Source organism: Solanum verrucosum, unplaced genomic scaffold (genome assembly GCF_900185275.1).
Source record: "Solanum verrucosum unplaced genomic scaffold, falcon-dt-bn FXZP01000182.1, whole genome shotgun sequence".
Classification (NCBI taxonomy): Eukaryota; Viridiplantae; Streptophyta; class Magnoliopsida; order Solanales; family Solanaceae; genus Solanum; species Solanum verrucosum.
In genome coordinates this window covers 3,339,506-3,351,549 of record NW_026020378.1, presented here as the reverse complement: position 1 = coordinate 3,351,549, position 12,044 = coordinate 3,339,506, and the positions used below count along the sequence as shown (strand labels likewise).

At 40.0% G+C, this 12,044-nt stretch overlaps 1 pseudogene; it reads left to right on the top strand.

Moving 5' to 3' along the window:
- The first annotated feature begins 8,404 nt into the window (after positions 1-8,404).
- The window catches only part of LOC125838887 (uncharacterized), a 65,410-nt pseudogene continuing 61,770 nt past the window's right edge, over positions 8,405-12,044 (top strand).

The window sequence follows — 12,044 nt, the reverse complement described above, 5'->3', positions numbered from 1 at the left end:
ACACAATTAACCCTTTACCATTTATGGTTCTTACGATTGTGTTCGTTTCAGCCATGAACACCTCATAGTTTCATGAGTGTATAGAGAATAAGCTTTTGACAATAATTCTCTTTGAAGCGGCTTACACTTCACACCCACATAGGTGATTTCTAACCGTGTTATCGCGTAAATACATTATTTGGTCAAATCTGCCAAACTTAGCAAATCATTAAAAACATTAAGCTTTAGTAACTCATTAACAAGCCTTAATGTTATATCCTTCTTCCTGAGCATTGTCTTCATCATGATAATGGATTGAGTTTGTCGATAATGTCGAACCGTCAATCAGAACTTTGTTTTTCTCCTTGAATCTAGCTCTTGGGATCTCCAGTCTGCTAGATAGAGTTACCTCGATGATGACTTGTCCTAAGCCATAAACCCATTCCCTTAGATGATCTTTAAACTTTCTCTCTAGCTAGGCCTTTTTGTATGTGGATCCGACACATTATCCTTTGACTTTACATAGTCAATTCTGATAATTCCACTAGAGAGTAGTTTTCTAACGATATCTTGTCTATGTCCTATATGGCGAGACTTTCTGTTATACATCATTCTTCATGTCATACCTATTGCATCTTGACTATCAAAGTGTATGCGTACTAATGCCAATGGTTTGGGCCAAAAAAGAATATCTATCAAGAAATTTCGGAGTCTTTCAACTTATTCACCGACCTTATCTAGAGCACCTAGCTCAGAGATCATTGTAGAGCTAGCGATACATGTCTTTTTTTTTGGAATATTTCCAAGACACTGCTCTTCTACCAAGAGTAAAATATATATCCACTCGTGGATTTCACTTAATTTGTCCGGTGATCCAATTCGCATCACTATATCCTTTCAATACTGCTGGATATTGTTATAATGCAAGACATAGTTTTAAGTATTTCTTAAATACTCCAAAACTCTTTTCATTGTCATATAATGAGTTCGATTGGGATCACTCGTGAACCGACTCAGTTCATTAATAGCAAATGATATATTTGATCGCGCACACTTCGTGATATACATCATACTTCCCAATACTCTAGCACAATCCAATTGTGAGTCACTTTTGCCTTCACTCTTTTGAAATGCAAAGCTCAAATTTTTTGGAGACTTGACAATATTGAAATCCAAATATTTGAACTAGTCAAGTACCATTTCAATGCAATGAGACCGCGAATACGCTAAACATTATGGAGTTCTAAGGATTCTTATACCTAAGATCGCATCAGCTACTCCAAGATTTTTCATTCCAAACTTGCTTTCTAGCATACGTTTAGTAGCATTTATGTCATTAGTGTCTCTATTGATGATCAACATATCACCAATTATACAAACAAACAATGACCTAGTGATTTTAATGTAAACACATTTATCATTTCCATCTTTCTTAAATCCATTTACCAACATAGTTTGGTCAAATATCTTATGTCATTGTTTAGGCGCTTGTTTTAGCCCATAAAGTGACTTAACAAGTTCGCACACTTTCTTTTTTTTACCAGGAACCACAAAACCCTCGGGTTGTTCTATGTAAATTTCTTCATCCAATTCTCCATCTAAGAGAGTTGTTTTCACATTCATTTGATGAATTTGGAGGTCATATACCACAACTAACACAATTAATATCCAAATGAATGTAATTTTAGTTACTGGCGAGTATATGTCAAAAAGATCAAGGCCTTGTTTTTATCTTGCTTTATATTTGTCAACAGTTCTATCGAGTTTCATTTTCTTTTTGAGGATTCACTTTGAACCCAAAAGTTTATTTCGTGGGGGAAGATCAACCAACTTCCAATAGGATTGCTCAATATTGAATCAATCTCACTAATAACACCATTTGTCCAAAAGGATGAGTCTACAGAGGACACAAGAAATGTACAAAATCTTATTTGAAGAAAGTAGATGTCCTTTGACATTTACTATAGGTCGGAATCTCTTTATTAAGTACATTCTCCTTTTGTTCTTTCCAAGGTCGTTTAGACCTTTCACTAGACTACTCAAGTCTAATATTACAGTCCACTGTCTTAGGTCCTATTTTAATCCTTTTAGGAATAGGAACTTGGACTTTGGCTAGACACCCCCACACTTTGAAATATTTCAAGTTGGATTTCCTTCATTTCCATTTCTCATATGGAATAGATTGTGTCCTGGAAAAACAAAACTTTTTATTGCTTTCTTTATGAAAAGGCAAAACTTTTTGTTGTTCCCTTTTGCAGTAAGGATAGTTCCTTCACACAAGTTTTGTAGTAAATCCGAACTTATAAGTAATGCATTGATCATTTCCTTCAAAGTTCAGTTTTTTCCCCCCAGTAGATTGAAGCGAATAGGGCAGCAGTTTGATGGATAATTCCACTTTTCAAACATATTTCTGCAAAATGAGATTTATACTCTCCATTCCTATCACTTCTTATCTTTTTTCCAACTGATTTTCAACTTCAGTATTATACTGTCTAGACGTTTCTATTGCTTCATCCTTACCATTCAGCAAATAGACATAGTCGTTTCTAATGCAATTGTCAATGAAAGTTACGAAATACTCTTTTCCACCACAAGATGGTGTTGACTTCATATCACAAATGTCAGTGTAAATCAATTCTAAGGGATTAGAATTCCTTTCAACAGATTTATAAGAATGCTCAGCATACTTAGATTTCACACAAACTTGACATTTTTTATTTATTGCACTCAAAATTAGACAAAATTTCTAAGTTGATCAGTTTTCCTTACAAAGTTTTGTAATTGACATGTCCCAAGTGTTCATGTCACAAACAGTTTGACTCAAGCAAGTAAGAACAAATAAAAATATTTAGTTTGAAAAGCTCTTCGCGAGGTAGCTTTTCCTCACAGATATTTGTTCCTATTTCTTAGAATTTTGTATAACACAAACATTGTTTAGAGTCATCACCTTGTCAAATGTCCTTTTCAGCACGACCTTTCTATAACTTTCAATTTGATTGTTATAGAGCTACCATGAACAAAGTTTTATCAGGTCCAATAAAGGTAATATAGTCCAAATGTTTCTTTTACAAAACATAACGAATAACTATTCACCAATATTCATGTCTATGCAAATACTTTTATTATAATAGACATATCTTTTCATGAAAAATCACAACATTTTAAGTGACACCTTATCATAAACGAACACAATTATTTTGAACAAGCATATATATAATTTGGTAGTTTCATACTAGTCACATCATATACTAGTAATAGAGAAACTAAACAACCACAATGCCGAATATATTCCAAGAATTTTGTGGATCTAACATAATACAAAAGTATCATTGAATTTCATATCGTTTGCTCCAAAATTAAATTAGACACCAAGTCTAATTTTATATTTATCATAAGCAAAGAACCCCCACATTTTAAATGTGATCTCAAAAATATTTTTCAAGTATTTGAAAATAGTTTTTCCACATATTTTCCCAAACTATCAAAATGTCATTGGCAATTACACCTCCCTACAGAAGTATAAGCGATCGTTATCAAGTAAAGAACCCAACTTATAGGTTGGGGTCGATCCCACGAGGAAAATGGTTTAGACTTTACTTTAACCAACAATTATATTTAATTAGTCAAATTACTTCCAGAAACAGGTAATAAAAAGGGGGTTTTGTTTGTGTGAAACAAATAGTAAGAATTTAATAAGTAATCAGTAATCAAAACTCAACTTTGGTTGTTATCAAGATAAGAGAAATAACTAGGGTATACGTGTTCCCCACAAGTTCATAACGTAGTAATCCTAATAATAGCAATCATTTTCTAGTGTATTACATGCAAAGTGATAAGTTAGGTATCTCTAAATCCTTGGTCCGGCATCTAAAGAATTTCACCACGCACCTTGGTCCGGCTACGTATGTATAATTTACTAACCCTTACCTTTACCTCATATTAGACATCATAATCGATGTTTGGCTTAGTTATTACTTCGCACCAATCGACACTAGCCTATTAGATAGTATCACACTAAATCTATGTTGATAATTATTTTCTTATTGATTACCTCCTTGGTCCGACAAGTAGCAACAAGGCGAGTTCTAACGCGTGCACTCGTTAAAAAGACTTCTAACCGAAAGAATTATCAATGCATGCAAAACACTATTCCAGAATTGCTTATTTATTATTCATACTTTGTTAATCGCTCATGGTTCCCACAACCCTAGTTGTAGATTTAGTTACCCATATTAGCAAGAACACAATTCATAGTTGTAGATGAAGAAATCATGAACTTACGTAAATAGAATAATAAACCCAAAAATTTAACTTGAATTGCAAAGCCAAAATCTTCAAAACGAACTTAGAAAATCAATAATTGCTAGGGTTGCAAATAAATCTCCCAAAGTCACAAAGTAAAACTAGAATAATAATGTCTAACCCCCAAAAACAAGGTTTACATGCCCTATTTATAGAAAACAAATCCTAAATTAAAAAGGAAACAAATTAAGGAAAGTTTGTTCAGGCATGCGTCTTCATTCCACGAGACTGACTTACGGACCGTCGATGGATCTACGATCCGTAAGTCCCTTCCGTCAGCCAGGACTTAGAAAATATTTCAGCTTCCAAAAATCAGCTTCTTTGAAGCAAACGACGGACTTGCAGTATGGACCGTAGATCGATCTACGGTCCGTCAATCCCCTCCGTAGCTCCGTACTAAGAATTTTCAAAAACCAGGTACTGGAACCCTCGCAGTCTCATTCTATGGATCGATCAGTACAGTCTGTAGATCAATCTACGGACCGTCAATGGCCACCGTGGTTCCACACTTGGTCAGATTTTCCTGATTTGTCATCCATACCTTGCTTGCTGATCTACGATCATCACCTACGGACCGTCAATGGACCTACAGTCCGTAGATCACCTCCGTGAATGCTCTTTTTCTGCATTTTTCTCAGCTGTCTCTATACTTCTGCACCTGAACATCTTTCCTGCAAAATACAATAAAAACACATAAAAACCAATACAAAAAGGCCCTAGACACACACAACTTGTAAGTGAAATGTATTAGAAATACCGTAAACTTACGGTATATCAACACCCTCAACTTAAATTCGTTGTTTGTCCTCAAGCGATGCACTACGACTCTAAACGACACTTGTATAGAATCAAGCATTTCAGGCCCAAGCAATCACATGACTCTCTAACCCCCTCACTTTTCAGATGCAACTTCGTTATCTTAGACTCGACAAGCTAATCCATGCAAATCAGACCATGACACTGATCGACCAACTGACACACAACAGACATTTTCTCACTGTCACCAAGGTACCAACTTTTCGACAATGTAACTAGTGCCCTTACTTCAAACGAAATCCCCTTTTCACAAAAATTGAATGTCATTCATGGTACAAGGACTTATTCAACACTTACGCTCAGAAGTAATTTCAAATACAGTTAGTGCTTAATGTCATAAGCTTGCCCTTATTTTCACTTCTTAGACTCTCCAAACTAGACTCTAGGATCACTATAGAACTTTATTGGCTTGTAACGTAGGCTCAGGGTCAGGTGTGGTACATTTGGTTACTGCTTAGTAACTTTCTGCCCTCCTTGACATTACACTAGGCTTTTAACCTCTTTTTGCCCTATTTTTGTCATACTATCGCTTTACCTTTTTTCCCTGAATTTTCTTCAACCACGGATGTGACTTTAGACTTTGTTTACTTTTATTTTATTTTTCTTTTAGCTTTCAACAAGTCACATCCTTTCCTCACGTTTTTTTTGTCACATCACTCTTTTCATACCCAATTTTCTTTCAGTTTCCTCTTTCATAGCCACGCTCAACTTATGGATTTTCCGTTAGTTGAAGTGCACAATACCCGATGTCGGGTCAAGGCCAATATTGAAGTTACTTTTTACATTAGCCACCCTCAACTTAGGCTTTTGGCCTAAGTCGAAGTGCACATGTCCAAGGAGGGACCGGGGCCAACATAGTAGATTATGAGAAGGTGAGTTCAGGGTTTTAGAAAGAAATGGTTTACTTTTAGGTTCAAAGTTGGATCAAAGGGAGCAGTTATTTCATTTGGTTGGATCCTTCTTTTAGGCAATTTGTGGACTTTTCAGAACAATGGTCTATGATCACTTCCTAACCTCTAGATTGAATTATCTTAGCAGGACTAACCGGGCAAGTTCTAGTTTTGTACAAAACCGTTTGAACACTCAACGATTCTCACCCACTCTTGGCACATAGTTTCATTATCAGACTATCAGATTACCCAGTTCAAGTTTCAGCTCAAGTCATGCCATCGAGTTGATTCGTTATTATGTCATACTCAGAGCCAACATATTCAACTAATCGTAACCTACAACTTTTGGCTTACATCTCAAAATTTGACGGGTATCATTTTTCATAAGCTATCATGCTTCTTTCTTTATCATGCTTCTACACATACAATCCTAAGACATGCCGGTTCAACAAAAATTAAACACTCTCCTGGGGGAAAAGAACACAGGCAAGAAAACCCCAAGAGAGGATTCATGAGTTGGGTTATTCAGACTTCACCCTATCACTCACAATCCGTTTACCCACCCCCAACAAAAATAGATGCACTTGTCCCCAATGCATACAAAAACGGTAAAACAAAATGGATTGGGTGAAACAAACCTGTGGCGCAAAGCGCTGGCGAATCATCAACAAGCAGGGGGGTCCGGTTTCCCGGAGCCCGCTGGAGCACCAGTGGGTGCACCCTCAGTAGCGCCTAAATCAACAATCATAGAACCCTCAGTAGTGCTCTTTATCAATCTCTCCGCACCATCAGTGGTGCTCACAACGTCCCCCAAAACGGGCTGCACCTCTACAACTGGGGCAGAACTCGATGCCCCTGCAACTCTCTCGCGCACCCTTTGCTGGCTCAACTCTTCGTCTAACATTGAAGCCCTCATTGCCTCCTTCTCCTGCCGACGCTGTCTCTTCTGAGCTTTCTCCTCCTCGGCGGTCCCACTGAATAGAGCATCCAGCACTGTATCATCAGCCAGTGCAGTAGGTGCAACCTGAGGCTCAACTGAAGATGCGGCAAGGATGGCATCAACGTCAGTCCGGAGGCTGGCTAAGTCAGCCTACAAAGCAGATAGGTCTATGACCGGAGCTGATCGCTCGAGGACTCGCAATTCAAAGGAATCAAGACGCTTATTAACAGCCTGGACCTTCCGGTCCATCATCTCTTCCATCCTGCGCTCCATTCTGGCCTCGGACTCGGCTATCAATATTTGCATCCACGGCTGGATGTGATGCAGCAGGGTGGCCATCTGAGCGTCTAACTTGTGTACTCTGGCCAATGGGACAACAGTAGCTCCTAACTGTGGTGTGGACCGGGAAGAGCTAGGAGCCATACTAGTTGCCTGAGATGAGGAGCCCGGGACAGTGTCGGTGTGATCTGGGATACTGAGGTCATTGCCCTGTGCCTGCCCCACTGTGTTTGCAAGATCGACACTCAAGGGAGGTACTTCAACCTGAGGCTCTCTGCGAGGTACTATCATATTTGTCTCATCTCGAATAAGGCCGATGTCCAATCCCCTTGTAGGGTGGACTAACTTGTCACAATGCCAGATCGGCACTCCAGAATCCCTGCACAAATGAAAAATTAGACAGGGTAAGGGGTAAGTAGTGGAGGTCCTGAATGCCCTCTCGTGAATCTCTGCCAACAACATGTGGGCAAAGTCAATCTCTACTCCTGCTACCAATGTCGCAACCATGACCGCTCTGTCCCACGTGACTTGATTGTCAACTTTTGTCGGCGACACTCTGTTACGCACCACTAGCTAGAAGAACTTGGCCACAAAATTTAATGTGGCCTTTCGGATGCCCAATCGTGGAGCGGCAACCCATTCCGCACGCTCGCCATCTGCAGCAATGTACCTGGCCAACCATAGTAGAATAGCCTCTCGCTGCTCAGCGTTCCTTTGGAAAGTGCCACTCCACACGATGTCCCATCTATAGTCAAACTCAGCAGTGTTGAGAGACCAAGAGTGACTCGTGGTAGGACCATAGAGAAAGCGTCTGATCGTGGGAGGTGATATGTCCACCGGACAACCTCAAACCAAAGTGGAAGTGAGCGGATCCTGAGCTAGGGGCTTTGACCGCTTGGAAATGGAACCGCGGAGAGTGGCAACATAGGAAGCATAGAACTCCCGCACAATCTCCTCGCTATGCGTCCCTGGGTATCGGGCCATCCAGTCACACTTGTGAAGGTTGAACAACCGGTGAATGTCTGGAACAGTATGCAAGCTCCCCGTGACGACTCTGCGCTCCTCTGTAATTAGTCGGGCCATTTTCTGTTTGTCGTTTACCATCTTGGCATCCCGATAAATTTGCCATTGGCCTTCTACACACTACCTATTTAGCTCGCCTGCTACAGGAGTGGGGTCATCATTTCGTGGTGCAAGTATGGACTCCGAGCTAGTTGCCTCATCAGACGAGGCTGTTTGGTCATTCTTTCCAGACTCTGTGGCTGCTTTAGCATTGGACCCTGCACCATGGGCAGACTCGGATTGTGAAAAGTGGGCAGACTCGGAGCCTGAAGCATGGGCAGACTCGGACCCGTACATAGACCCCTCTGAACTGGAAGCAGCCCAAGTTGGTGACCCGATCAGTGTGTGCTCCTCATCAGACTGAAAGACAGTGACTACGTCGGGAAGCACCTTTCGGGGGATGCCTCGAGGTGCAGTGCAATAAGTCCTAGTGTTGAGAGGCACATATGTTGGATCTGTGTCGGTGTCTGTGTCCTCATCATTTAACCGAAAACTAGGGGCAATAGATTTTGAGTTGCCCCGTTTTGAGTGGGTGACCAGCTTTTTCGGTGCCATTCTACCTGTGGGAGCGATATTTGTACCCAAGACAAACCGTAACTATACTAAGAAGAAGTTGAGAATTATAAATGAACAATAACAAAGTCCCAAAAAAAATTCAGACATAAGCTACAGTGGTCATCCACGGAGGGTATCTACGGTCCGTATATTGATCTACGGTCTGTGGAGCTCTTCCGTGGATCAGGGGGCCAACTATATAGGTTGCAAATGGAAACCACAGATGTGCAGAACGGTCCGTAGTCCACGTCCGTGGTTTTACATTTGATAATTTTTTTGAGTGCATCCAGTGACGAACCTCATCTACGGTCCGTAGATGGATCTACGTTTCGTAGACGGGGTATCGTGGATGCCATCTGTGCCAGGTTTCATCCATAATTTTCTGATCAATCATAGTTGGCCTTATTTTCCAACATTAACAAAGCTTCATCATGCATTTCAACATTCAATTATGCTAGTTCTTCATTCTTAAGATTCCGACTGGTCATTTTACCAAACAATTTAGACAAATTTTGGAACCCTAAGTTGAAACTTACATATAGACTTACAATCACATACAATAAAGTTATACAATCACTATTTATCGTTCCAAAGGCATTGTAATTATGAAGTTTATCATGCAATTTTATCTAACAACTACCCAAGGTCAAGACCCAACTCTCGACTTTCTATATTCAATCTATGAATCGAAAATCAAAGTGAGGGGAAAGTCTATTACCTTACAAGCAATGAGGAGTGGGGTGATTGTGTGACGCCACTAAGCTTAGCAAGACCAATGAATCACCTCTTCCCTATTGACCAAACACCGGACCCTTCTTGTGGAATATGGAATGGGTTGTATTTGAAAAGGAAGGGGATTTGGGAATTTATGGAAGGGATGATATTATGGGGGAGTTATGGAGTGATTTAGGGAGTTTAAGGAATGGGGGAAACGATTTTGGGAGTAATGGAGGGAAGGGGAATGGTTTAAAACATGGGGTTTTTTTAAATAGAGGGGTCCGGGTCGGGTCAGACAGCCTTAGGGTTTGGACTCACGAGACCCCGTCTACTGTCCGTGAGTCGATCTACGGTCCGTAGATCACTATTACACTTAGAAAAATGTAGGGGCTTACTTGGGATCTACGGACACCATTTACGGTTCGTTGATGAATCGACGGATCGTCGATGGGGTCCGTAGACCTCAGCACCAGACCATTTTCTGCAGATTTATTTCGTGGTGTACCTGCACATATAGCAACCATTAGGCTATTTTTTTTTACATTTTCTGGACACTTTTTAGACACGGACCCTATACTAATTCTAGCCAACACTAAGAACTAAAACACCTACCTAAATTGATACAAAGACGCAATTAAACAGTGAAAGCTAAACTACTAAATGTGAAACAGAACCCTATCGTTGGCTAGATTGTACATCTTGGGTTGCCTCCCAAGCAACGCTTGATTTAACGTCACGGCACGACGCAAGTGTCTTGATTACTCAGACTTTATCAAGATTGTAGGCCTCAATCACTTCTTGCACAGTTTCAGCATTTCCTAGATAGATCTTGATCATTTGCCCATTTACCACGAACCTTGTTCCATCCTTATTTTCAAGCTCAACCGCTTCATGAGGGAGCACTTTCTTGAGCAAAAATGGCCCGGTCCATTTGGACTTGAGTTTGCCTGGAAACAGGCGCAACCTAGAGTTGAATAGCAGCACAAGATCACCAACCACAAATTCTCGCTTTTCAATTCTTTGATCATGATACCTCTTCATTTTCTCTTTGTACAAGGCTGAACTTTCATAAACTTTTAGGCAAAACTCATCAAGCATATTCAAGTCATTCATCCTTTGATTAGATGCGGCGCCCCAATCCAAATTTAACTTTTTCATTGCCCACATAGCCTTATGCTCTAGTTCTACTGGTAAATGACAAGACTTTCCATATACAAGTTGGTAAGGGGACATACCTATGGGGGTCTTGTATGCAGTGCGATATGCCCATAGAGCATCATTAAGCTTCCTTGACCAATCCGTTCTATTAGCATTCATAGTCTTTGCCAATATCTGTTTGATCTCTCTGTTGGATACTTCAACTTGACCGCTAGTCTGTGGATGGTAAGGAGTGGCTACATTGTGACGGACACCATATTTTTCAAGTGGATGTTTGGCTTAGTTATTACTTCGCACCAATCGACACTAGCTTATTAGATAGTATCACACTAAATCTATGTTGATAATTCTTTTCTTGTTGATTACCTCCTTGGTCCGGCAAGTAGCAACAAGGCGAGTTCTAACGCGTGCACTCGCTAAAAAGACTTCTAAACAAAAGAATTATCAATGCATGCAAAACACTATTCCAGAATTGCTTATTTACTATTCATACTTTGTTAATCGCTCATGGTTACCACAACCCTAGTTGTGGATTTAGTTACCCATATTAGCAAGAACACAATTCATAGTTGTAGATGAAGAAATCATGAACTTACGTAAATAGAATAATAAACCCAGAAATTTAACTTGAATTGCAAAGCCAAAATCTTCAAAACGAACTTAGGAAATTAATAATTGCTAGGGTTGCAAATAAATCTCCCAAAGTCACAAAGTAAAACTAGAATAATAATGTCTAACCCCCAAAAACAAGGTTTACATGCCCTATTTATAGAAAACAAATCCTAAATTAAAAGGGAAACAAATTAAGGAAAGTTTGTTCAGGCACGCGACTTCATTCCACGAGACTGACTTACGGACCGTCGATGGATCTACGGTCCGTAAGTCCCTTCCGTCAGCCAGGACTTAGAAAATATTTCAGCTTTCAAAAATCAGCTTCTCTGAAGCAAACGACAGACTTGCAGGACGGACCGTAGATCGATCTACGGTCCGTTAATCCCCTCCGTAGCTTCGCACTTAGAATCTTCAAAAATCAGGTACTGGAACCCTCGCAGTCTCATTCTACGGATCGATCAGTATGGTCTGTAGATCAATCTATGAACCGTCAATGGCCACCGTGGTTCAACACTTGGTCAGATTTCCCTGATTTGTCATCCATACATTGCCTGATGATCTACGATCATCACCTACGGACCGTCAATGGACCTACGGTCCGTAGATCACCTCCATGAATGCCTTTTTTCTGCATTTTTCTCAGTTGTCTCTATACTTCTGCGTCTGAACATCTTTCCTGCAAAATACAATAAAAACACATAAAAACCAATACAAAAAGGCCCTAGACACACACA